The following is a 26766-nucleotide window of genomic DNA, read 5'->3' as shown; positions in this document are numbered from 1 at the left end:
CATGGCATATATTAACAGGCAAAACCAGTGCACTTGGGAAGGTTCTTTTTACAATGTTGTATACAACATTTGACTTTGTCCGCTCTGTACTGAAAATTTTTATTCCACTAGTTTGGGCTCTGTGTTTCTTATTTTTATAACACAGGGGTGATCTTGACCATCTCTAAGTGTTTCTTTTGCGGACTCGCTGAAGCCAAGAGTTAGGAATATATTACACACTACACACATATCAATTATTTATTATCTGGTGAGATTTTATTTTATTTTATTTTTGGATTAGTATGTCATTTATGCAATGGGTTATGCATTGGGTCTCATGCATGTTGTAATGTACATCCTTTATACAGATGATTGCAGGAATCAGTATGACGATAGACACATCATAAAGTTTGCTAATGACTCAGTCATTGTGAGCCTCCTCCATGACGGGGACACTGAACATGGGCCTGTAGTGCAAGATTCCGTTAAGCGGTGCGACAGCTCTTTCCTCCAACTTAACGTGCCTAAAATTAAAGACATGATCATTGATTTTAGAAAAGAGCCTCAAGTCACAAAGCCTAATGTTATCAATAGACAAGATGTTGAAATAGGAAACAGCTACAAGTACCTAGTGGTCGATCATAAACTTCCATTTGAGGAAAATACAGATGCCATTTGCAAAAAGAGCCAGCAGTGTCTGTTTTATCTAAGAAAACTTTGGTCTTTTAATATATGCAGGACGATGATGACCCTATTTTATAGGTCGTTCGTGGAATCAGTTTTAACCTTTAATATGGTGGCTTGGTTTGGTAACCTGAACAATAGCAACAGGAACAGATTGGGCAGGATAGTGAAGGTTGCTAGAAAAAATCATTGGTGTACAGCAGAAACAACTGAAAGACATATACCAAACAAACTGCACGTGAAGCCAACACCATTCTGGATTGCCACGACCATCCTATATACCAGTGGGTCCCAACCTCGGTCCTGGAGTACCCCTGCATATGCTGGTTTTCATTCCAACCACAAATGCAATTCCAGAATTATAATTATAAGTTGTAAATTTTTCTTAATTAGGTGCTCTTCATGTTTAGAGGGATTATTTACCCTCTTCAACCACATTATGTCAGAAATAGCTAAGCATTCCATGTTCACGCTGTGCTTATTGTGCTACATTGCAAACAATTACATTAAAAGGTAAATTATTTTTTTAATGGATCATATTAAAGACTGAAGTGAATCAATAGACTTCTAATTGGTCAAAGTGTGGACACCTGGCCACTAAAACTAACCATCTGGAAGATAATGAAGAGTTCAAAGACAAAGCAAATGATAAGGAGCCGAACCTGCATTGTGTAAATAAATTTCAGGAAAATAAAAACATGTTAATTTTAAATCATCTGGGCGTCGATTCAGAGTACCCAAATTTAAGTGCAACAGAACAAGAAACTCCTTTGTCCCTACCTCCATTAATCTGCTGAACACGCACAAGTGATGACAGTGCTTGCTTAATTTGATGACATTCTTGTTATGATTGCCTTTTATTTATTTATTTAACCTAATAATGCGCTGTATAATGCTATGTATTAAAAAATATCGATAATTGGTCATTCCCAGATTATGCACTTTATGGTCAAGTGTTTCCTGCTCGTTTTTCAATCTCATGCCTGTTAAGTGTCTGTACTTTTATGGCTGTGTAAAATGTGATCTGTGTTGTTTTTACCTTTGTATACCTGCCTGCAAAACAAATTTCCCTCCGGGGACAATAAAAGTATTGATTGATTGATCATACCATGGAAACTACAAGGTTGTGAAACTAGCTGATTTCTGTGCCCAAATATACATTATAACACATTATTGTATTGCTTCCTATCATAGAGAAAGTAGGATCTAGTCACAGTATATGGTGGGGCAGTTCAGAACCCAGCCCATTCATGATTAATTATCCTCCATTAACAGGTCAGCCCAAGGGAACAAGCAACAGAGGACTCCTAGGCAGTGTGTTAACATATTAGACAATTTACTGTAAATGATCAATTACTAGATAAAAACATCCCTATTTGAATCTCCAATTTGTTGAGAGATTAGTCAAACAGTAAACTAATGTCAAATAAGTCAAACTACACTTTATATCAAATTTAAAATGAATTATGTTAATTAAATATACACACAAGAAATGGCAGTAAAAAATAGAAAACATTTTAATCATTGAAGGTAAGCTCATTGCTCATGGTGAACTACAATTTAAAAAAAGAAGCCAAAAATATAGGGACAACAGAACTACATTTATATTCATTCCACAGGAAACACAAGCGACATCAATTTCACGTCTGATTTCAGCAAACCAATCCTATGATCCAGAAACACGCGACAGGCCATACAACTAACAAAACTGAGCTTCTTTCTTCTTGGGCTCTCCTTCTTGATCTCTTCCTGCCCTCTCACCCAAGGTGATAGGGCATTGCTTGGAGCTCTCATACCCTGTGGCGCTTCAATGGGCCTATCTCCAGAGTTCTCACAACTCTGTGAAGGCTCACAGAATGCTTAGATTGCTGTTATCGCTACAGAGACTTATCTGAACAAAACTGATAAAGTTGCTTTCCACCATAATTAGGCGCCAACTAAGGCCTTTGAATAAGTATCTTCGCACAAGTGGAAAATAGGGTATACCCAGTGCTGCATTGGCTAACTACAAGATACAGCAGCAAAACAACCCGAAGCAGAAAAGGGACTTCCCCAGACGTCCGAGTGGACAAGACATCGCCCTGCATACAGAAAAGGACTTTGACCTGAAACATCCACAGTTCCGACTGCCCAATCGTGTTCTCCCAAAAGCTCCATAGCAACCACCAGAGACAGCAATACACATAGAAGGACCTCAGTAATAGATTAAATATTCCAGGCAGTGGCTACAGTTCTGCACAGTCTTAACTGAGATCAATGTGATTCTGTGTGTTTCTATTTATTTTCTTGTTTCTTCTCATTTAAATATGTTCTGTTAGCTATGTAATGACATGAATAAGTTTCCCGCCTACACGCGTGGCCTCTCATTCCTTCCACATGGCCCTTCCTTTCCTTCTTTCAACTCAAACTTTCTGACTAACTAACTGACAATCTCAGTAGTGTCAGCAGTGGGCGAATAACCAGCCTAGTTTGACGTATCGCTTATGAGGTACTACCGAGAGTGATACTCCTTTGTAGATAAACAAAGTTATTCAGCCACGGTCAATTTGTTGTTCTCCTTTATTCACACAAAGGACACGTGTGCACGTGCACAAACGCATGCATACTTACACACACACAGTCATACAAGCTGTCCTTCCTTTCTCCTACTTAGCTTTCCCAGTTAGATTATACTGTGTATGTACAGTATTTTTGTATGTTTTGTTTAAATTATATTATTAAACTTGGTGTCTGTTTTGATACTGCATGAACATGAGAGCTGAAATTAATCTTTCCAAGAACGTCTTTCTATCCTTCTGGTTATCTATTAATCTTTTCATTTGCTTATATTTCATCATTTATTGGTCATTTTAATTAATTCCAAATTTATGGTTGGATATTTTATATAATGGTAATTTTATGAGACTGACTTATAGCAATTATACTGCTACATCTACATAATTGGTGCCATGTGAGAATTGTTAAAATGTACATGTTATAATTATCTAACCTTGCTATTCTATAATTAGCAGAGGTGTATTCCCTACAATGTGCCTGTTTGAAATTACCAGAGAGAGAGAGAGAGCAAGACCAGTAAGCCAGACCTTGTTGGAGAATTGCCCTTCAAACTTCAGTGCAATAAGAACCAAAGACAATGTGGCAGTGACAGAACAAAAATACAACGAAGGACCCACCTCAAAAGAAAGGAGAAGAATGATTTTTCTCTGCTCCAAAACAAACTCAAGCTCAAACTCTAGACTCTAAAATCTATGTTAACCTTACCCTCAGCAGTCATAAACACTTGGGTGATGCCTTCAGTTTATTTATGGCAAGGAGTGGCATTTCTTAGATCTTAGAACTGACATAATTGCTATTAGTACCTCTATATTGTCTAAATCACAGCTAAGTACCATAATATTATTATCAAAAAGATTAGCCTCTTTCCATGGAGAACAAGCATAAATTAGTTTAGAGATCATTCAGCTGAGTTACTGAATACATCTAAGAAAAATGGCAAATTTACTCTTGCACTTCACAATAAAGAGGATGTTTGTAAATAATAATTGTTAAGTCCACCCAATACCGAAATGCCTATTCTGAAGCAAAGAATATCGCAACCATGCTAGCCAGTAGTTCAGTGTGGACCTCTGCGACCTCGAAAAATGTAATTATTAACTGGCAGGTATGAACAAACATTACCTTCCTGGAAATTAAGATTTTCAATTGATTTTTTCAAGTGAATGCCACAAATCCAAAATGCAGTAATGGCACTCTGGAATGGTGTGGCCAGGTGGTACCCTGACCCTCTGAATAGCTTGTGTACTGGTGTCTCTTCACAGAGGTAAAAATAACCTCCAGGAGAGGGGAGATCAAAACACCCTAGATTTTTATGCATAGATAAGCAGCTCAGCATGTCTTTTAAGCACGTCAGCATGTCCTTTAATTGCCTAAGTAATTCCCATGGATATTTGGGGAGGAAAGAGAGAGAGAGAAACTGACAGTTTCCTTTTGATTAGGTCAACCAGTCTAGGCAACTATGTAACAATGGAACATTGCATAGACCATGAAAAAATAACCAGTATCAAAAAATACTGACCTCCTCTTCCATGTGCTGCATTCTAAAAACTGGGCAGCCAACAATATACACTGAATTTATCTGGCCATATCACCGCATATGATTCCATTATTTTAAAACTGAGAAATTATATATGCAAAATAGTTTCATGTTGAACCTGACAGAGAAACTTACAAGGTCATGTTTACCACATTCAGAATGCCTTGAGGCAAAAACCTTGTGAACAGCATCAATATCAACTCAATATCAAAAGCAACAATGCGCCGGAAGCATATTCAGATTTTGATCTTTATAATATAACTTTCAAATCTTACTGTCAATATACTGAATGCAGGAGTGCATCCTCACTGAGAGACAGGGTGTGTGGGTCATGCATCTCGACATGTGACTCAGAACAGACAGAGTGCGTGCGCATTTAAATACTGCGCTCGGCAGGTGTTCCCGGGGTGCAGTCTGATCAATAATTCACAATCGACACTTCAACCGATATTGATGCCCATGACTGCGCTAGGATGAGCAGGGGATTTTTTGGGGGAGGTGGTGTTCAATCGGCTGCATTGACTGCAAATGCGGTCTCAGCCAGAGAACTGGATCAAAACACTTCAGCCCATCCTTCTCAGTTATTAATGAAGGACTTTTAGTGGTAATATATGGCAAGCCATAATATAAGCAATATTATAATTGCAGTATTTTAAGTATATTGATATGCTCTAGAATAATTTGTAGTTGTTTGTTTAAAGCTAGTCACTTTAGTATTATTATAATTTTACTGTAGTCGTGCTAATGACATCATTGTGTGGTGGTATAAATAACATTTAACCGCTCTATTTTTTGTGATCTCTCACAAAGCATGTTTCCACTTTCCTGGTCTGACATCTTGACACGTGGAGTGCAAACACACTATGTTTTGGGATGAGTTTACCTTGTCATTAGCATAAAATAGTCTAAACATACATTCTTGAGATGAGAGAAGACAGCAAGCTGCAGTTCCCTTTCATGGCTGTGTTTTTATTTTCATTTATTTTGTTATTTTCCTATGCAGACAGTTGAATCCACCTATTTTCTGCCCCCTTTGCATCATTTTGTTAGCATATGTACAGCAAGACTACTGCTGCTCTGTGACATGTTATAGCTCTCAACACAATGTGGAGACCAAGAGAAGAGAATATTTGGGGTGTGTTCAATCTATCCATAACATGCAAAACACCCTTTCCCCACCTTGTCACCCCTTGTAAAGACTGCTAATCGAAACAACTTTATATCATCAGCGACATAGATCAGAATGCAAAATGAAAAAAATTCATTTTTGTCAACATACACTATATGGCCAAAAGTATGTGGACACCTGACATGCAACATTTTATCCAAAGGTATGGGCTTAATATGGATATAGTCCACCCTTTGCTGCTATAACAACCTCCACTCTTCTGGGAAGGCTTTATACTAGATGTTGGAGCATTGCTCCAGGGATGTGCTTACATTCAGCCAGAAAAGCATTAGAGAGGTCGGCCACTGATTGAGCCATTAGGCCTGATTCGCAGTTGCCTATCCAGTTGATCCCAAAGGTGCTGGATGGGGTTGAGGTTAGGGCTCAGTTAGGTCAGTCAAGCTTTACCACACTGTTCTTGACAAAACCATTTCTATATGGACCTCGCTGTGTGCCCAACGGCATTGTCATGCTGAATCAGGAAAGGGCTTTCCCCAAACTGTTGGGGAAGCACAGTATCATCTAGAATGTGATTGTATGCTGTACCATTAAGATTTGCCTTCACTGGAACTAAGGGGCTTAGCCCAAACCATGAAAAACAGCCCAGAACAAGGGATGTCCAGACATGTTTGGTCATATAGTGTACAAGCCACAGACAGTTCCAGACAGTTTACAGCTTCCATGTACAATAGCACCCACTGACACAAGTGGAGAGTTTGTGGAACATAACTGGCCAGAAACAGAAACACAACAACAATGTCTTTAGCTGATATTATGGTTTTTCATATTTAGTGTTTCTCACAAAATTTTGTAGTTTTATGATCAGCTGCACCAAAAGTTGGCTTTGCGGTTTCTTAAAGGCTTTTTAATGTAAATAAATAAATAAATAAATAAATAAATAAAAATAGACACACTGGCAACCTGTTTCTATATTAAATAAAGGCATGAGCTGGGAGTGGCGTTTGATAAAATCGGGGACTAACTCATGAAATAAAAATTATTTCCAAAATGAATTAAACTTAATAGGATAGTTAATGAGGAGTGGTGTAAAGCCTTAACTTGCATTGTAGTGGATCATTTGCTGAATTGAATTCCTGTATAAGAAATTAATGATGGCAGATGCTTTCTCAATTCCATGCCAGCATCAGGGAGATAAAGGTTTTAATGCAGTGAGGCATTAATGTCCATTGGTTTATAAACAGTATACAAATTGGACACAAATTGGCACACCTGTGCATATTTTTTAAGAGGGTGCATTGCTTGTTTATTCCCCAAAGGAACCCAAAAGGCATGACCGTCCACAGCTGTGAATTGAAAAATGAAGGAACCAGATTTAAAGTTACAATCTCAAAGATTTCCATTTCGTTCTCTTTGGCGGTACCAATGGCAAGAAGTGGTAATTGCAGGTGTGTTTTTGGACCTCACTTCCCATAGATCCAACCGGATCCAACCAGTGTCGCCTGTGTGACGTCAGTCAGTTAGCACCTGGGCCACGCCAACTATAACACTATTAACTGAATAAAAAATGTTGTTATAAAAGTAACATTATGTACATACTCATTCGTTGTCTAACATTAAGCTAACTTAAACTGTCTTTACACTGCCGGGCCAGGTTAAAATGCTGTAGCATACCTGGGGTAGAATTAGTGATGATCAATTTCCACAAACGTTCTTTATCCTTTTGCCCAGTATGAACACCTTTATACTGCAGAGAAGACTTAGCGGGATTCGCTGTGGCTCGTGCACAATAAACAGTTTTTTTTCGTGAATGATTGTTGTGTGATATTTTTGAAACAACTGCCTTGCAAAATGTTACCCCTGGCGTTTCTGGTTTTGCTAGCTAAACTGTTCGAGAATAAAGCTGAGCTGGGTGTTAAATTAGCAATCAGAACAAGAAGAATAAAACAAAAACAAAGGAGATTTCATCAAAAAAGGGCATCAAGGCTGAAGGAACATATGAGGAAGCGTAATAAAATAATAACAATGCCTATCCATATTGCCATATTATTTTATTTAGTTTTCTCCGGCTTGTCATCTTTACACAGAAATCAGACCCGACTCTGCTCCACGTATAGCTACCCCAGCTTTATTCCGATCATTATAATATATTGATGAACTCGATGGCAATGTAAATAACGGTAACGTTAAGGCCAGTTCAGATCAATGATTCTCAACAAGACAAAACGGTTTTAGAATGTTGCAGAGAAAATTGCAGCAGTGTGAACTGGTTAGTAGCAGAGCCGTTGCCTGCCCTGGGGTCTCAAAAGAACCACCTTGTCAAATCGCCAAGTGCAGTTTTAGAACATTTACAATCAGACGTCTTGGAATTTTGCGAGTTGCATCCAGTCTCGTTGCGAATCATTGATCTGAACCGGCCTTTAGTTAGCTACACTGCAACATTGCAGCAAGGTAGCATTGCATTCGAGAGACGGTTTGCGAGGTCGGTACCGGTCAGTAGCGTTAGCTATCGTTTTTTCTAATTGTTAGCTGACATTAGATTGTGTTAATTACATTAGCTAGCTAGCTAACGCAACGTTACCTGATATGAGAGATGGATACTGCGCACTCGGTAGGCGGAGCTAACGAGTAGATGGATACTACTCGTTAGCTCCGTCCACCCTCTCCAGCGGACCAACCAGTGATGGGTGATGGAAAACGCGTCACTAACTATGCGCCGCTTGTGATTTTTTCCCGGGAATGTCGCCACAGACACCCAGTTCTTTAATCATAAATTATTATAATAATAATTATAGAAATTAATATAATAATAGGCACAATCACCATTGTGTTACCTAATTCCGCGATAGATAGTGACTTAACGGACATTTATTTTAATGAAAATCTTTGAGATTATTACTATAATAGTGGTTTTTAACTATTTTTTCTCAGCATGTACAGCTTTGAAACATGGGGTTGAGAGGGGGGGGGGGGGAGGGGGGGCAAGCATGTGACCAGAGATTCACACTTGTTCTGTGCAGCCTCTCTGATGAGACAAGATGACCAGCGATTTAAGATAACAGGCTGGATCCACCCAGGGCCTGCAGCATATGTTTATTGGAAGAAAAAATGATTGCCGATAAAAGAATGCCACCCATCTTGCATAAACTGAACAGAATTTTAGTTTTAAAATCCCAGCTGAAAGACATTTTATTGATTATAAATTCAGTTATTCATTTCAATGATATGCCATTATACATACTTGACTCATTCTAGAATGTGCATGGTATTTGGTAATGGTTTAGTGATTTAAATATGTTGTGTATCCATTTTAATCCCAAATATAGATGCACAAACAGAGGCAATATTCATTGACCTTAGACCACTTCAGATTGAACCATCTTTTACAATGTTTAATGGACTTTTATGCCTTCTAATAACCTTTCAGTTGCACTTTTAATGGGTTTTAAATACAATAGGCACTGTCAAATCATTCATTTTGTATTGGGATGGGTGATAATGGCCATTTAGCCAAACAGCATAAACACCAGAGAAAAAGCCAAATGCAGGAGGAGGTGAGGGGGTCTAGATTCTAGATAAAAGCAAGAGTCTGTGTGAGTTTCTCAGAAAAAGAGAGGGCTAGAAAGTAGAGAGAATTCAAGGAGTTTGTCATTGTGTTTTCATGGGCATGTGTGTGCATATGTGAAGGATATTATGCAAATAGAATACTTTTTCATTTTAATGGTAAAAATATGCAGCTACACAAGCAAATAAATATTAATACGGAATGAATAACTGAATCACACTTCAGTGGGAAAAAATTGTTTGTTTAGTCCAAGGTTAATGCATTTTCTAGATTAAGAAATTCGACACAAGGTCACATTATTCACTGTTGCTATGGTATAGGCTACCTACTATGAACAGTGTGTTTCAAAACCTTGCCTGCAGGTCTCTGTCAAGAAACTCCGGATTCTCAGCATCAAATAATTCATGAGAGAGAAACCAACAACTTAATTCTTAGATGCATAGAAATGTAATGTCTATGATTTACTTTCTACTTTGTTAAACCAGACACAATCTCTTCCTCTCTTGCTCTCTTTCTCTCACACTCACACAAATAACCTTGCACATGCACACATGCACACATATCAGTGGTGGACAGTAACGAAGTACATGTACTTCATTACCTTTTTCAGGTACCTGTACTTTACTCAAGTGTTTCCATTTTGGGAGACTTTTTACTTTCACTCCACTACATTTCAAACGAAATATCCTACTTTTTACTCCACTACTTTTGTGCGATATCTGTCTGTTACTCGTTACTTTGATGTGGAGAAAATGGAGCATCGCGTAGTTCTGGCAGGTCACGAGAGTCAAGCGCTCCGGCTGAATCAGCTGATGGCTCAGCTGAGTGATGTTCGCCTATCACAGTACATTCACTAACAGGGCGGTCTACTTAAACAGCCTCCCTCTACTCATTTGGCTGCTCCTCCTGCATGCAAGCGCTGCACGTTGCTTCGTAAATCCCCTCCACCACCCCAGCTCCATCCCCATGCGTCAAGAATTTGCATTTATCCATTCCTATGTGTTAAGAAATTGCATTGCTCCACCCCTATGTGTTAAGAACTTACTTTGCTGCTGGATCCGTTCTGTGTGTACCCCCCTAGGGGGGTTTGGCTGCTGGCCTCCCGGCCTTATCCACGCGGGCTGCGTGGTTGGCGGGAGAGCTCCAGAACAGAGCCATACCGTCAAACATAACTGTATTGCCTTTATTGTCAATAAAGTTCTACTTTGATGACAGTGGTCTTGACAGAAATGGATTGTCTAAAAGATCCTATAGAATAATAATACGACATCACTTTCATATTTACATCCAGAGGATCATCAGACCCTACACACCAGCCAGACCTCTCCATTCTGCCACCTCTGGACGCTTGGCACCTCCCCCTCTTCATGTCTGTACTTCCCGCTCCCGTCTGCTGTCTGTCCTGGCCCCTCGCTGGTGGAATGACCTCCCCGTGACGGTCAGAACAGCAGAGAATCTGAATACCTTCAAACGCAGACTAAAGACTCATCTCTTCAGGCTGCACCTCTCCCCACCCCTCCCTTGCCTATAGTTTAGCTCAATGTACCTAGTTAGGCTAATACGATCACGTTAGTTTTTATTTGGCACGATTGTTTTTGTCTGATTCTGATTAGGCAAATGTGATTTCAGTGCTAGTTTGTACTTGGCAGGATTGTTTGTTTGTTTGCTGAACAGGTTACTCTACAGGGTTGGAGTCCTGATCTATGTGGTCACTTCTGGCACTACGATCTTTACTTAACTCTAGTATGTTTCTTTTGCACCTCTGCACCTTGAACTAATGCACTTGTTGTACGTCGCTCTGGATAAGAGCGTCTGCTAAATGCCTGTAATGTAATGTAATGTAATGTAATATCGAAGCCTACCAATCAGGGCGCAGCCACGTTTCGATCGACTCATGACACTTTAAACCAAATATAAAAGACGTTAATTAGGCGGGAAGGCGAGTAGAGAGACATCTTAACAGTCCAAGTACATCTTAATATTCCTGTAGATTCACAAGAGCCTGATAATGTCTGACAGTGACAGTCTCTTGCCAGTGCCGGAGGCCTTGGCACTGCAACACCCTTGGCCACATCTCAAAGAATTTTTTCAAATATTGGAAGAGAAGGAAGCAGCATTTTCTTTTAAATGCCTGCTGTGCCTGCCTGCAGTACGCACTCTCTCTGCATTCAAGAACTCGCCATCAAACTTAAGAAAACACATTGAGGTAAGTCAATTTTTTAACCTCAGGTTGCGAGCTAACATTTCGATAAGCTAACGTTTGCAAATCTAACGTTAGCTTGCAACAGCAAGATCTTTCACTGTGTATGGAGTTAGAATAAGTCGATGACTAGACACTTCCTGCAGAAATTGTGAAGCGTGGTTGCCGCCAATGTAAAGTCGACTTAATTAACCTAATTAAAAACCTAATTTATTTCAAAAATAACGTATATAACCGAAATATTTTGAGCAGTAACACTTTTGGATGATGAAATCTTATCTGTGTTCAGTAGATACAGACAGAAACAGAATGAATGCTGTCACTCCCCAGTTCGAAGTAACTTAACCCAGAAAACAGTAGGCTATATCAGCTCGGTCTATCATAGCAAACATATGCCTCAGCCACACTCAGAATTTCTCAAGAATAATAGTATTTTCCAAGAAAGGACGATAAAAGTAATCGATAAAATTTCGCCAGGAGCAGTGTCTTTTACCTATGAGTTGGGGTGAGAAAGCATTGCTTTCACTGCCACCGCAGACTGAATGTGTAATGTAGCTATAATGAGACAAAAACTTGTTCTGATTATATTACTTTTATATCCCTTTACGTTGGGATATAAAAGTAACAAAAGTTTACAAAAGTAAAATTAGGCATATTATACATTGTTATAAAGCTTATTCTGTCACCTGTTGGATCGATTAACTGTAGATCAAGCCAGATTGTACTACAAAGGACGACAACACCGAAAGCAACGTGTGGTAGTGGTATTACAAGCTGACATCGTTTTCTGAAGTAAGACCGGACCAGAAGCTGCTGCACACGTGTTGTTGACGGCATTGTTGCCCTTTTTAGTACAGCCTGGCTTGATTGAGAATTCATTTATTCAGTAGGTGAGAGTATAAGCTTTCTAACCATGTATTACACGTCGTTCTAACAGTCAGCCGAAAGTTTTCTCATCATCGCATTCATTTACCCATTCACTCTGTGTTAGCAGTCAAGGACGCTGCACCTGACGAAACATTGTCAATGATTTTTCGTAATTTCTTGGGAAATACTATTATTATTGAGGACTTCTGAGTATGCCTAAACCATGTTTGTTGATATACCTAACTGACATCATTTCCATTTGTAATTTTTCATTTGGAATAGCGTTTTTATCGCATTCACTTCCGCATTCAGCTACGACCTGTTGCCTGTGCAATATCCTTTCTGGTGGCAACCACACTAATTAAGCTGATTTTGTGTAGAAAATTCCTAGCTTGGCTAGGTAACTTGCTAGCAACTAGCTAGCTACTTGCTAACGCTAGAGCCAGAACGTTAGCTAACGTTACGTTATTCGAATGAATCATTCGACCATGAACGCATATGCCATGCCATAGAGAGGGGCGAAGAACGATATAGAGCAGAAAGGGGGCACATGTGAAACATTTATTTGTGAGAGAGCCTGATATTTAGATGAAATAACGCTGTGGCATTTTTCTTTTTGTAGAGAAAGCATGGTAGCCATCTGCAGAGATACACTGCCCTAACATCCACTGCAAGGAAAAGAAAGTCAAAGACTGAGAGTGCTCCGTCAACCTCTAAACAGCTCAAGTTAGGAGAAGCCAAGATTGTGACTCAGAAGACCATCGACCATGCAGTGTTAAACTTTGTAATCCAGAGTCTCCAACCCTTTAGTCTGGTGGATCACCCGGTATTCAAAAGTCTTTTACATGAACTTAAACCCAACTGCTCTCTCATGTCAAGGACCACCTTGCGACGCAAGATGGATGAGGCCGTGCTGGAAATGAAGAGAAACCTTAAAGCAGCAATGAAAGGGGTAGATTTCACAGCTACAACGACTGACTGTTGGAGTGCAAGGAGAAGTGGTTTTATTGGTGTCACAGTACACTGGATAGATCCCAGCAGTCTGGAGAGGTGCTCTGCAGCACTAGCATGTAAGCAGCTGAAAGGCTCTCATACCTTTGAGGTTTTGGCAAGTGCACTGAATGAGATACATTCAGAATATGAAGTCCGAGACAAGATTGTTCGAACTACCACTGATAATGGATCGAATTTCATCAAGGCATTTCACATGTTTGGAGAGCAGGATGAGAACAACAACTCTGCTCCAGTTGAAGCTGAAGAGGGTGCATTCCAAGGTGGGATGAGTGATGAAGAGGATGAGGATGTGGATGGTCTGGAGGTGGTTGATGTCGCAGCTGTTTTGGATGAGGATGATGGCCTGCAGTTCCGCCTTCCTAAACATCATAGATGTGCTTGCCACTTATTGAACTTGATTTCTACAGTGGACGCCTCAAAAGCCAATTCCCACGAGCCTTACAAGAAGCTGTCTCAATCAACATTCTCAAAGTGCCATGCACTGTGGAACAAGTGTGGACGGTCTACTGCAGCTGCAGAGGTGATAGAAGAGTCATGCAAAATTCAGCTGATCCGTCCCAATGCAACCAGGTGGAATTCCTTGTTCCTGGATGTTGAGCGAATCCTTACAATCATCAAAGATCAGGGCGAGGGGTCTATCAGAACAGTCTGCTCTACACTCAAGCTTCCCATGTAAGTGTTGGTTTTTGTGATTCCTTGAAATCATGTTCCAATTATGATGGAAATGGCTACCCTTTCCTAGGTAGTTTACCTGAGAGGGGTAAAAAGGCACTTTTCTTATCAATCAGTTAAAAGTATGGTAACATGAGATGGTAAATTAATTTTTGTCATTTAAATGTGTGATAGGCTAAATCCAGTTGAAATTTCCTTCCTGGATGAGTATGCCAGGACCATGTCCCCAGTCGCTAAAGCCATCAATATCCTCCAGGGGGAAGTCAATGTACAGATGGGATGGCTTCTGCCCACTCTCAACCTCCTCATCTCCAAGCTAGACAGAATCTGGATAAACTCCAAGTACTGCAAGCCTCTGGTAGATGCCCTCCAAAACGGACTGCAGAAGCACTTTGGTGACATGCTTACAGAGCCAGAGTTGATTGCAGCTGCAATCCTTGTGCCAAAATTTGAAACATCCTGGACAACAGACGAAAGCATTCTCAAAAAAGGTAAGACAGTTTCAATGATTCGTGATTTCATAAATAACAAGTGACCATGAAACATTCAGGGGATATCTAACTCAGACGATCATATCAAGTTGTTTAGTGATTAGTTTCAAGGGGACTTTGGCAGTAGACTGGATAAATAATTATCAGTGTGTTTGTTTCAAAATGTTTCAAAAGTTTGAATTTCAATTTCAGGTCTGGACTACATCAAAGACCATCTGGAAGAGGAGACCTTTCATCAGCATCACTCATCGGGTGATGGATCCACCGCCTCTGATGAAGAGGACTTCTTTGCAAGCATGAAGCCTACTCACGGTCAGGATACCATTTGACAGTTAGATGGCTACCTTGCCAGCAAAGTTGATCGCAAGACATTCTTAAAAACTTCCCAGCAGTGTGCAAGCTGTCTCTTAGGCGGAATACTGCTTTGCCAGCTTCAGCTGCTTGTGAGAGGCTGTTTAGCACAGCAGGCCTTATTTTCTCTCCTAAGAGAGCAAGACTGGACTCAAAAAACTTTGAGAACCAGCTCCTTCTCAAATTAAACAAGAAATTCTGCAGCTTTGCCTAAAACATACTACATAAGTAGTAGAATATTGTTGGTCTGTTACTGATTGTCTGTTGTATGTATTTTTATGTTCGGACCCCAGGAAGATTAGCTGCACACTGTGTGCTGCTAATGGGGATCCTAAATAAATAAATTAATAAATAAATAAGTAGTAGCCTGGTTTGCTCAAATAATTGCGCAAATGTCAAATATTGTTAACACTCCTGCAGAGACACACACACATACAAGCCCATACACATCCACACACACTCACATAGTGAAACACAGACACACATGTGTCACCTCAGCAGCAGAAGAGAAAATGTACCCTGGTTTAAGAGTGTTAAACTTACCTCAATGTATTTTGATATTTGATAGTGAAATACTGGAATTTATGGTGCCTTTGTTCCATTTTTTTATTAAATTGCGAATTTGTATTTATACCTTAGTTTTCACTCTTACATACAGTATGTTAGGAGGTGAACAATTTAGTTTACCTACTGTATTGTAAAATTGTTTGTCATGTCAGCAACCCCTGACAAACATAACCATACTAAATAATAGTAATTTTTACTTTTGATACTTAAGTATTTTTAAAAGCAGGTACTTTTGTACTTTGACTCAAGTAGAAATGTAAATGGAAGACTTCTACTTTTATTGGAGTAATGTTTAGCAAGGGTATCTGTACTTTCACTCAAGTACAGAATTTGTGTACTTCGTCCACCACTGACACATAGACACACACACACACACACACACACACACACACACTGTTGAGTAAGTCGAGGACAAGCTATGCATGTGTTTCAGACTGCTCAGTGGTTTTTTGAAAGCTCAGGTTTGATTTAGTCCTTTGAAGCATCATTCCTACATTGGCCTGTGAAGTATTGCATGGCTCAGGGCTGACCAATAGCATTGCTGGAGGGGATCTACCTGACCAGCAAGTTCTCAGAAAACTCAGGGGTCTACCTGACCTAGCTGTTTTACTGAACCCTTGTTCAATCCTCCTGCTTGTAACCTTGTGTTTTGTAGCCTGCTGGAATTGATAACTTGGTAAGATCCTTTGTAAGATTCACACACCCCTGCTTGTTGACCAAGCGTGTAATCTGACCACTGGGAAAAATAAGGCCCATTTTCACCCAAACTGCAATGTGTACTTTTGCAGCTAAACCTGCACTACATTTTCTACTTTGTGGCTGCCCTCGTAAAACTCATTTTATGACATGAGACACCAGAGAGTAAAAAGAGAAACTCTTTCCCTTAAAAAAACGAATTCTGGGATTTCTTTTTTGTGTGTGTGTGATGCAGCTTCCCAGCGAAGGGCCGAAAACCAACCAGAACAAAAACACAAAGAACATAACACCAACAAAATGATTTCACAATGACTGTCATAAAGTCATCCAAAGCATTCATAGCTCAAGTCATAATATCTGTACAAACCATTCCTAAGTATTGCTCTCTCTTTGGGCGTCATAACGCACTACTGGTATTTAAACACTGTTCTTAAATGTGGCATAGCAGATGTCCCTTGACTTAAGGTAAAGTGTGCAGTCAACTTCTAAGACAGATATTTATTAATGATGTCTTTTACTGCTGTAATTAAGGTGTTATACAAAGGTTTCAGGAATAGCTGCTCAATATACAGCGTGACTAATGGGGTGTATGGCATCTAATTTTTATGCTGGAATATGTTTAGAAAACTATCTTCTGCTCCACAGTCAAGATACAGCAGTACACATCACATAACTTTTTCTGTCCAGCTAATTCAATGGTGTTCAGTGCACTGATGCAAACATGATCTGGAATCAAATGGCCAGTGTGTGAATGTCGGCAGTGGCCCTGTGGGTGCCAAAGGCATTGCTAAAGGTGGGAGGCAGGAAGTGAGGACAAAAACAAAGGGAAACTTTTTAGAAGGGGTTCCACCTTTTGAACTGTTGTAGGTGTTTCTATATATGACTGGGCATTGTACGAAAATAATTTAGGGTTTTGCATACCACTTTCCATTATTACAGCACACAGATATCTGCACAGGAATTGAGTTATTAAATGGTTCAGGAGACTTCATATTCAGGATGTCGGCAGTGTATAAAATTAAAAGATTATACAAATGACACAGTACATGAGCCAGCACATTCAACTGCACATTTTTTCTTGGTCCTGAACACCAAAGACGGTATCTGAGCACACCTGAAAATGGAACACATTTTCTGCTGGACTGCCACTCAGCACAGCTGCAGTTAAGTGCATGCATATATCACAGTGCCTCCAAACATAGATTCTCCCTAGTTACCAAGTAACATTCTACATTGTAGTGAAATTATTCATTCTTAATGTATATTCATTTTAGATTATTTCTGAGACTGCCTATATTCAGGCAATATTGTGCTTACCTTTGGCAAGGTGACAATTAAATGCAACATTCAATTTTTTTAAACACAGTTTGGGAAGTTAACTTTGCCTAACTACTGAATTTAGCAAGATGTGTTTGTAAAGAAAGAAAAAAAGACATTTTGAATGCCAAGATAATAAGAAATGTTGAATTTAACCCAGACCTTTGATTTGATTCTGGTTGACGGTGTAACGTGTTTCGCCACAATACATTGTGCATTTCTAAAGGGCAGGTGACCTTTTACACGCAGAACATAGTATGTGACAGGATTTGTGCCTGAATAACAAAATCCAGGTGCTACATCACAAAAAAAATGTATGAGTTCACAGGATGCACAACACTAACAGAAATTGCTTAGTTTCAGATCAAATACTGTACATTATGTTTTTGCTATAACTTTCAATAGATGTTGTGCCTTCACCAGATGCTGTGTGTGTAACAGGAGGTAGTAAAGCCAGAGGGTTGGAATGAGGCCAGGTTTTGAGCATCCTAGGCCAGGTTCTGTATATCCTATTTGTTGTTACAGGGAGTTTGCTGTTCAAATAAAAAGATGTACAAGTATGACCCTCCTGGGTAATTTAATGTTTTGAGAGTTAACTTTAAGGGCTGACTTTTTTCTTGTGGCAGTTAATTGTGTAAAGGTCACATAGAATGTAAAAGAAAATCATTGACAGGACATTTTGGTCATAAATTAGTTTGATGTTTGTTTTTTGTTTTTTTAAGTAGGTTGCTGAAATGTGTTGATTTCCCTCTTCAAATGTATTTTTATACATCTTACCTTTTAAAAAAATTTATTTACTGTGCATAAACAAAATAAACATCAAGGTCAGGTTATGCATTGCATCATGAAATATGCTGATCTTTGCAGCAATTTTTGTGCTGCAAAAAAATGAGACAAGCTTAAAATCTCAATTTTCACACACATGCACGCACACACACACACACACACACACACACACACACACACACGTAGAGGTAAAGATGGGGAATTGTAATAATTTGTTAAGCCAAGAGAATCTAATTGGACTTTTGGCAAATTACATTTCCATTGACCCTGGCCACAGAGTACAGGCAGACTGAAGGAGACTCATAAAGCAGTAATGCTATAGAACTGAGAGGGTGATTAAAATCAAATCAAATTTAAATTGAAAAGCAGTAGGAGCATAAATAATCGCATTATCACTGAATGCCATTGCCACACTCACAGGGTCACTGCAAACACTTCACCTTCCTGTATTAATTTTGGTTTTTTATTTTTTTATTATTGCATTTTATTTTAGAAAGCGCTTTTGAGTGGCTTGTTTGAAAAGCAATATCCCATGACCAGAGTCACTGCACAGACTTTATCTCATTTTTATTTTTGTAGTATTTGCACTTTGAAAGGAGTCTGCGAGAAGCAATACACAATAACCACATACCATAGCCATTGTCACAGCTAAGACTAGTTAATTTGTACAGCAGTGCTTCAGAGATATGAACAGCAGAGTTATGGACTGACTGGTCAACCAAACAGATTCATCCAGAAATAGCATAAATACTGACGTATTACGATACATGTACCATTCTTTGTTAAAGAAGTGCACGTTAAACAAAAGGAGTCACGCTTTCCATTGATAAAAATAGAAAAACACTGCTCTGCCTCAAACTGCATTTTGGATCCACTTAAAACCAGTGAGTTGGGAGCACGTTTCCAAGGGAGTGGCATACTTAAAAAAAAGATGCTATTGTCATGTTTAACAGATGATTTTGTTAAAAAAAGGTTCTAGCAGCTGTTTAATTCGAGTTAGATGCCACCTACTGGTCAAGGGATTGCTTTCACCCTTTAATGTTCCCTCACTGCTGCCATGACTTTCATGGTATGGCTAGAATCACCTCTGGCTTTTCTTTGATTTATGTTCTGGCCCATGTATATTATGTATATATTGCCCAGTACTTTACTTAAACTCTAGTACATACAAACAATTTGCACTTTGTAATGTTTGCTATTTTTGAAAATACAAGACAGCGATAAACTATGGGCAAACTATTACTATGGTGCTTCTTTTGGAAAGCCAAAAAAAAATCTTTCTGGAAACATGTGGGGCAATCCATAGGGCAGCCAACTCTCGAGCCATATGTGATTCACCCTGCTCAGGCATGGGTTTAATTTCTGCCATCAGCTGTGTTTCCTTATCTGTTAGTTACCATCTCTGCTATCTACCTGTATAACGCAAACAAAAATATGAGAAGAGAGCAGACTGTCCCAGTCTCCTTTTTCTAAAAGATAAATAATAATGCTCTACTTAGGTCCACTTCTGTCTTCATTATCAACATATAAAAAGATTTATAGGTACAAAATAAAAGCCTGTTTAAAATAAGGTTATAATAATGCAAGTAGGCATTCCAATAATATTAAAATGGGTGAATTTTAACTTCATTTCCAAAGCTACAGTCATTGCTGAAAAAGAGGGTTCGTAACTTGGAGACTTGACTGTATTCCTACTTCATTTTATTTTGAAAAAAATATAATTTTAGAGGCTTGTATGAAATGCAGTAACCAGGTCCCTGCACAGATGTTACTGGGCAGAGTGAGCACACAGCAGGTCTTCCCAATTACGCTTTTTGATTTCTGGTGAGGAGTTCTAATATCAATATCCTTCGGCTGTGGCTGAATTAGTTGGAGCTCATTCCACGTACCCCAGTCAAAGCGCAATTTGTTGCCAGGGAATCTAACGTTTGACATAATAGAATTATCTACTCTCGCTATGCGAAGGGCATTTCACACAATTATTTCAGCTCTTACCTTGGCCGCGAGCGCCATATCGTGCGGCGGGTGTTGTTGCGCGTTTGGGCTATGCGGAAGGCATCAGGAGGGCGGCATGTTCCCACTAAGAGGGAGGCCGTAATTAACAAGTTACCTTGATGCACTTCAAAGGCAGTGGTGGAGTTCAGCTGCCAGTCACTGAAGAGTTTTAGGCAGGGTAACTGTCAGTATTTCCAGGTGGCTTTCACATGCCAAAGGTATTACAGCCAGAGGGTACTGCAACAAAATGAGTGAAACAAAATTCTTTCTGCAGGTCATATTATGCCAATATCCTATAAAATTGATGCAACCTCATTTTAAATCATTCGAGAAGCTGGCATTATTAAATACAGTTGCCTTAGCCTCCATGTTAACTTTCACCGGCTCACAGTTCAGAACATCCTGAGAGAGTTTTCTATCTCTCGCAGGACCAAGGTTGATAAAATTTGCTGCTTTTTTTTCAATCTACAGATCGGTGACAAATTAAAAGAAAAACTTGAATAAATTAATAAAGAAATAGAACAAATGCAGATGCATTTCCTATCATCCTATCATGCTCTATGGCATGTATAAAAATGCTGAGCAGGCCCAGTTGACCTTGATTTTGGATCACGATAGCAAGAGGAAAAGATCTAAGTGATTTTTAAAGAGGGTTCATTATTGAGGCACGGATGGTAGGATCTTCAGTCACAAAGACTGCTCAACTGGCTAGTGTTTCAATAGGAACTGTTACTAAAGTGACATCCTATAGGAATGCCTATAGGAGATTTTGGACCAATGTGTTAGACAGTGCTCTCCACCACCATCTTCAAAACAGCAAATGAGGGAATGTCTTTTGGAAAAAGGGTGTTCCATCCCTCCAGTAGAGTTCCAGAGACTTGTAGAATCTATACCAAGGTTCAATGAAGCAGTTCTGGCAGCTCATGGTGGCCCAACACTGTATTAAGACACTGATGCAGTTTTTTTCTTTAATCTGGCTGTCTGACCTGTTCCATCTAAACTTCAATATTCTCATAAAAAATATAGAATATCTGCAATGCTGGATGAATTCACCTCTTAACTTATTGGAAGAATATCAATAAATTAAAATGTCCATATGGCCGAAGTCGATTACCTCCTCACAATGCTTCCCACTAAATCGACCAAGAAACTTGTTCCATTCACTGGGCTCTGTAATAAAATGTTGAACTAACATATCCTGGTTGTGTCAACAGGTTCGAGAGTTGAGTATCATTAAAATTGTATTATTTAGTTGACTGACTTGATTTTACTAAATAATACATTATTTAATAATATACATATGCACACATACAGAAGCTATATCTAGCAGAGGATTGGAGGGTCATGGATGATTCATGCACATGCCTTGTCAGAGCGGTGAGCAGGTCACGCTGGGGGTGGGGGTCGTGCTTCATTACCAATGAAGTGCAGGCCCGTTTGTGACAGCTGTGGACATAGATGTTGTGGGGGGGCAGGTGATCTTTGGTAGGTGTGAACAGCGAGACAGGTGCCTCGCACTCCCCTATCAGATCATATCAGTTTGCAACAATGGATTTGGCACACAAATTAAAAAGATTTCTCATCCCTTTCCTCAACATACTACATTTTATGCGATTAATCACAAATGCAAGACAGTGAATGAAGCATTGAAGTTATTTTTAATAACAATCTCTTAACTGTAATTTTTTCAAGAAACATTTTGACAGCAAAAGGAATTGACATTGTCTTGTTATATGTTCTGCCTGTATTATCGTCAGGATAATTTCACATACGGCATGACACTCACACACAATATCACACACTCTCCAAATTCCTTAAAACACATTTTTATTTTATAATGTTATATAATACTCATGTTACACTCATATATAGAACATTATATATTATCATTATTATTATTGTAGTAGTAGTAGTAGTAGTAGTGGTGGTGGTGGTGTGACATAAAGTACACTGTTGTTTTTTGCAGCAGAGGTAGCAGTCTATTAGGCAGCAGAAGAAATGCTGCCATTCTAATGAGAAAAGAAGGCCCCCGCAGTGAGAGAGCTGGACTCAGTCAGGTGAGGAGCGCAGCCACGGCAGCCGGGTGTAATGATCAATACCCCTGCCTGAATCAAAACTCATTTACTGCAGAAATAGACTCATTAAAAATGTTAAAAAAATATAAAAAATAAAAAATTTAAAAGAATACCTGTGAGTCTTTAATACACAGGTTGAGGTCGAACATCGCACATGCAACTGGAGAGTTACAGAATGTGTGGGGAATTAGAGGGGTGAGGAATATTAGCCTGTAGTTATTACTGTACCCCTGGAGATGCCCCTGCACACATGCACCCACAGTGCCCTCTCACTCAGCTCTGCTGCATTTTGTTTTAAAGGTCTAGTAGCAAATGATCTCAGCTGAGCCATTACAGAAATTCAGTTAATATTTTACAGTAAATACCTTACAATTTGCGCAGCTTAGGATAACGCTGACTGAAATTAATGTATCCTGTGCATACCTGCAGGGGTTTTTATGAAATCTGTGCTCAGTGCTCACTGGGGCTGAAACTCGGTTCTGGTAGTACGTGCAGGAGACCAGCATGGCTGTGTTGCTTCTTTTCTCAGAATGGCAAAGAAGCAAAGCATGGTTTGCTTTGTTTTTAATCAGTTTGGTATTGTGTCAATCATTCATTCACGACTGGGTGCCGTGGTCATTTATTTTAAAATTTGAATCACGCTGCTCTTTTTGTAGGAAGTAGGTAGATCGCCAAAATGTGCTATGTGAAGAATAAACTAATTGTGGGAAAGTTGAAGTAAAGGAATCCAGGCCCAAATCTAACAAACCCATTACAGTAAGCCTGAGCAGTTCATCATTTTTAAAACATTAGCTTTCTGAAACAGTAATAGTCTATTACAACTTGTGTCATGACATTTTTTTACAACCTGATATCTGAGGTCTAATCGGAGGTCAGAAACAATACATAAACTGTTTCACATATCAACACATGAAAACAAATTAATGAATGGAATTATGCAATATATTACAAGAGTTCCATCTTATCAATATCACGCTTCACTGACGCAAAAATGCATTGATTCAAAATAAGCCACACTTTCTATTAATACAAACATGCAAATGCAATTATTAGTTTGATAATGGCCATGTGTCAGGACAATCAACGTTGGAAAATGGACAGCATTTGAGAAAAAAAGAATCTGAGCAACAGCAGATAGCATGCTACTGACTCTTTCATTTGGAAAACTGCCATAAAAACATAGCATCTCAATTTTTTTGTTAGATTATTTGTTAATTTAAGGAAATATAACCAAACATTTTAACAAAAAGGCTACAGCAGTGTCAGTAATGATTTTGATCTATAAATGATTCAAAGTATTAAAATGACTGTAATTGGGGGTCACTGTCAAGTCACAAAGAAATTACAGAACAGAACTGTTGTGTATGTTTTACCCCAAACCCTGTTCTTTTCCTTTCTAGTAAAAACGGGCATCAGAGATGTACACTGGCACCAAAAAGACATCTAAAGAGCCTAAGGCCTAGTAAATACAGTATGTAAGTCCAAAAACATTCTTTCAAAAGCTTCCCCATGCAGTGTAACCTATAATTTTGCAGATCTGCAGGGTAACCTGGTTCTGCTCAGCTCACAGAAGAGGAATGGTGCTCCCATCTATGCTATGTGAATGACTCTGAACCAGGGAAAACTAGAAAATGAATGGCTGGGCATTCGTCCAAAAGGTCTCTTGTAATTCTTTTGGTGCCTCATGCCACTGAGACAATTTCACAAACGTGTTGTTGATGGTTCTTATCTCTTTTCCTCCAGCCATCAATTTTAATTTCTATTTATTTTTTAAATTAATTTTTCTTATTATTATCATTTCATTTTGTGCTCAGCAGCTATTACTTAACTGTATCTATCACAGATCAATATGCGCTGATTGGATTCACACAGCCCAGAGGTCCTGCTTTTTCTGGACAGTTAACTAGGCCCACATATCTGTGGAACTCAGGTGGGGGAAAGGAGGAGATGAAAAAATCTGAACCCAATCATGAAGCGCAGGTTTGGCCCTTACTTGAAGATCTCTGAAATCCTATTTTTATTTATTTATTTATTTATTTATTTATTTATTGCTGCAAGATATTACAGACTTTCTGCTGGAAATTCCTGTCCATATGCAAGGTCATCACTGCCAGCATTATAAATAAGGAAGGATTAAAACCTATTCCTCGGCACAGTGCAGCATTGGTCGTCTGAAGATTCCCTGAAAGAATTGCGTCTCCAAACCCACACTGTACCAAAGAAAAGTACAAAGAAATTTGATCAGAAGTTGATTCTCCATACTACTGTAGCATCGGGACAGAAATATTGGACACTGAGAGAGCCCAGTAAGCACATGAACAGGCAACAGACTGAAGTCCCAGAGAGGCTGAAACGATGACAAAAGAGCAGATTATTCAGATGTGTCTCTCCAGATGTTTTGTGGTCCCTCTGAAACACATGTAAAGTTTAAGCAGTTTGAGTAGATCAGCTTTTAATTTAAAACACTGAAAATGCATGTGCCACCCTCACATTAATTATTCAAATAGGAAACAAAAGCATATTTATTAAAATCATCTATGAAGCCGTTAAAACGTATAAGTGCTCATTGGTGTAAAACAGAATTGATGTGCAAGTTTGGCTTCTTATCAGAAAGGTATAATTTATCAATAATTATTCATTTTTTAATTACAAATCACAAAAACAAGTTTGAAAGTATAAAAATATTTGAAACCTGGTCTTATGCAGTTGATAGGCTGAACATAGTCCAAACACCTTTTTGGGGTCTTTACTCTGGGCCCAAATTGGCTTCCAAAAATTGACTGTAGTCCTTTCTGATTTATCATGCTGTAATAATTACATGTGTATGGATTCCTGCAGAAAAATAATGCAGTAGTAGCACGTTATTTTAAACAGTAGTAGTAGTAGTTGTAGTATTTGACCGAATGTGATGGGAATGGTCAATATTTATTGCAGAAGAATATAATGATTTAATCAAAGTTTAGAAGCTAGTAAAAGGTACAATAAGAATTAATTGATTGGTGGCCCTGATACAGAGGCTTAGATCAGCCGATCGGATCAACCTGATGGCCAAACCTATAAACAATCAGCAGAAATGCTGACCACTGACTCCAGAGGTGCTCATCTCTGTCACATCAAGCAGAAAGATGAGATCTGTGGACTCTGCTGGTCTCAAGTGTATTCCAAATGTTTAACCTGATTCTAAGAATGGGTTAAGAGTTCTGTTTAGGTGTCCCCATGCAAATAATTAATCTTTTTATTAATTATTTGTGGCTTGACTTTTGGTAAAAGGGTTCATTTCGTATTAAGAATGTAATCTGAGCTACAGCTACCAAAAGCTGAAATTGCACTATCCGGACAAAATTCAGATGAAAAAATAGCGTTGCGAAACGTTTAATCTTTTGTATCACAAAGTATCAACTGTGTAACTGTGTATTGTATTCAAAACCGTCAAAAAACCAATTTCAGAAGAAAAAAAAACAATTTCATGGAATGAAAGACTACATGAGCAAATAACTCAAAAGGTTTGTTTTTTCATTTAAGAAAATGTTTTTTTTTCAAAAATGTTCGATGAATCCTCCAGATGGCAATGCAAAAGAAATAAAGCTCACCAATCTTTGAAACAGGTTTTCTGTTCGGGGCTCTTTATTAGAATGCTTGATCATAGCATCATAGAATAGCTCATTCACCAGACAAAATACCCCCCCCCCCCCCCCATGCTCACGAAACCACATATAATAATTAAGAAAAAACAATGGAAAACTGATCGCACACCATCTATTTATTGAAAAAGCACTAACTTCGATTTTTCTTATGGAAACCTATATTTTTTACTTAGAAAAATCATATGTAATATGAATTTGGGTCAGTTAGGGTGGAATATAGTTGGGGAGGCAGGAGTGTGTTTGGGTGGAGGCATGGTGCAGGATTGCGTGTGTTGGGGTAGAAGGGTGGGCAGGGAGTGTGTGCTAACTTAAAGATTTATGGTTTTGAAAAGGTGGGGGTCCATGGAGGGAGAGTGTTTTAAACATTGGTTATCCTGCCTATAATGACTGTAGGCTGAGATGCATGCCATTGGCCTGCTAAAGTGCAAAGGGGTCTGAACCTTCTAGAAGAATCCTCATTGTATTTCTTCAGCAGCACACAGAATGGGCTGAATTGTATTCACTCACAGTTTCTGGGGAAAAGAAACACTAAACCCACTGTCTGATGGGGGTTTAATAATAACATAAATGAAACACTGCACATTATTTCTCTGGGGATTTTTTTTTCTGTCTGGTTATTGGCTTGTTTAAAGTGGATTTTACAA

Source organism: Anguilla rostrata, chromosome 10 (assembly GCF_018555375.3).
Source record: "Anguilla rostrata isolate EN2019 chromosome 10, ASM1855537v3, whole genome shotgun sequence".
NCBI lineage: Eukaryota > Metazoa > Chordata > Actinopteri > Anguilliformes > Anguillidae > Anguilla > Anguilla rostrata.
Note: the sequence above shows the minus strand (reverse complement) of the source record.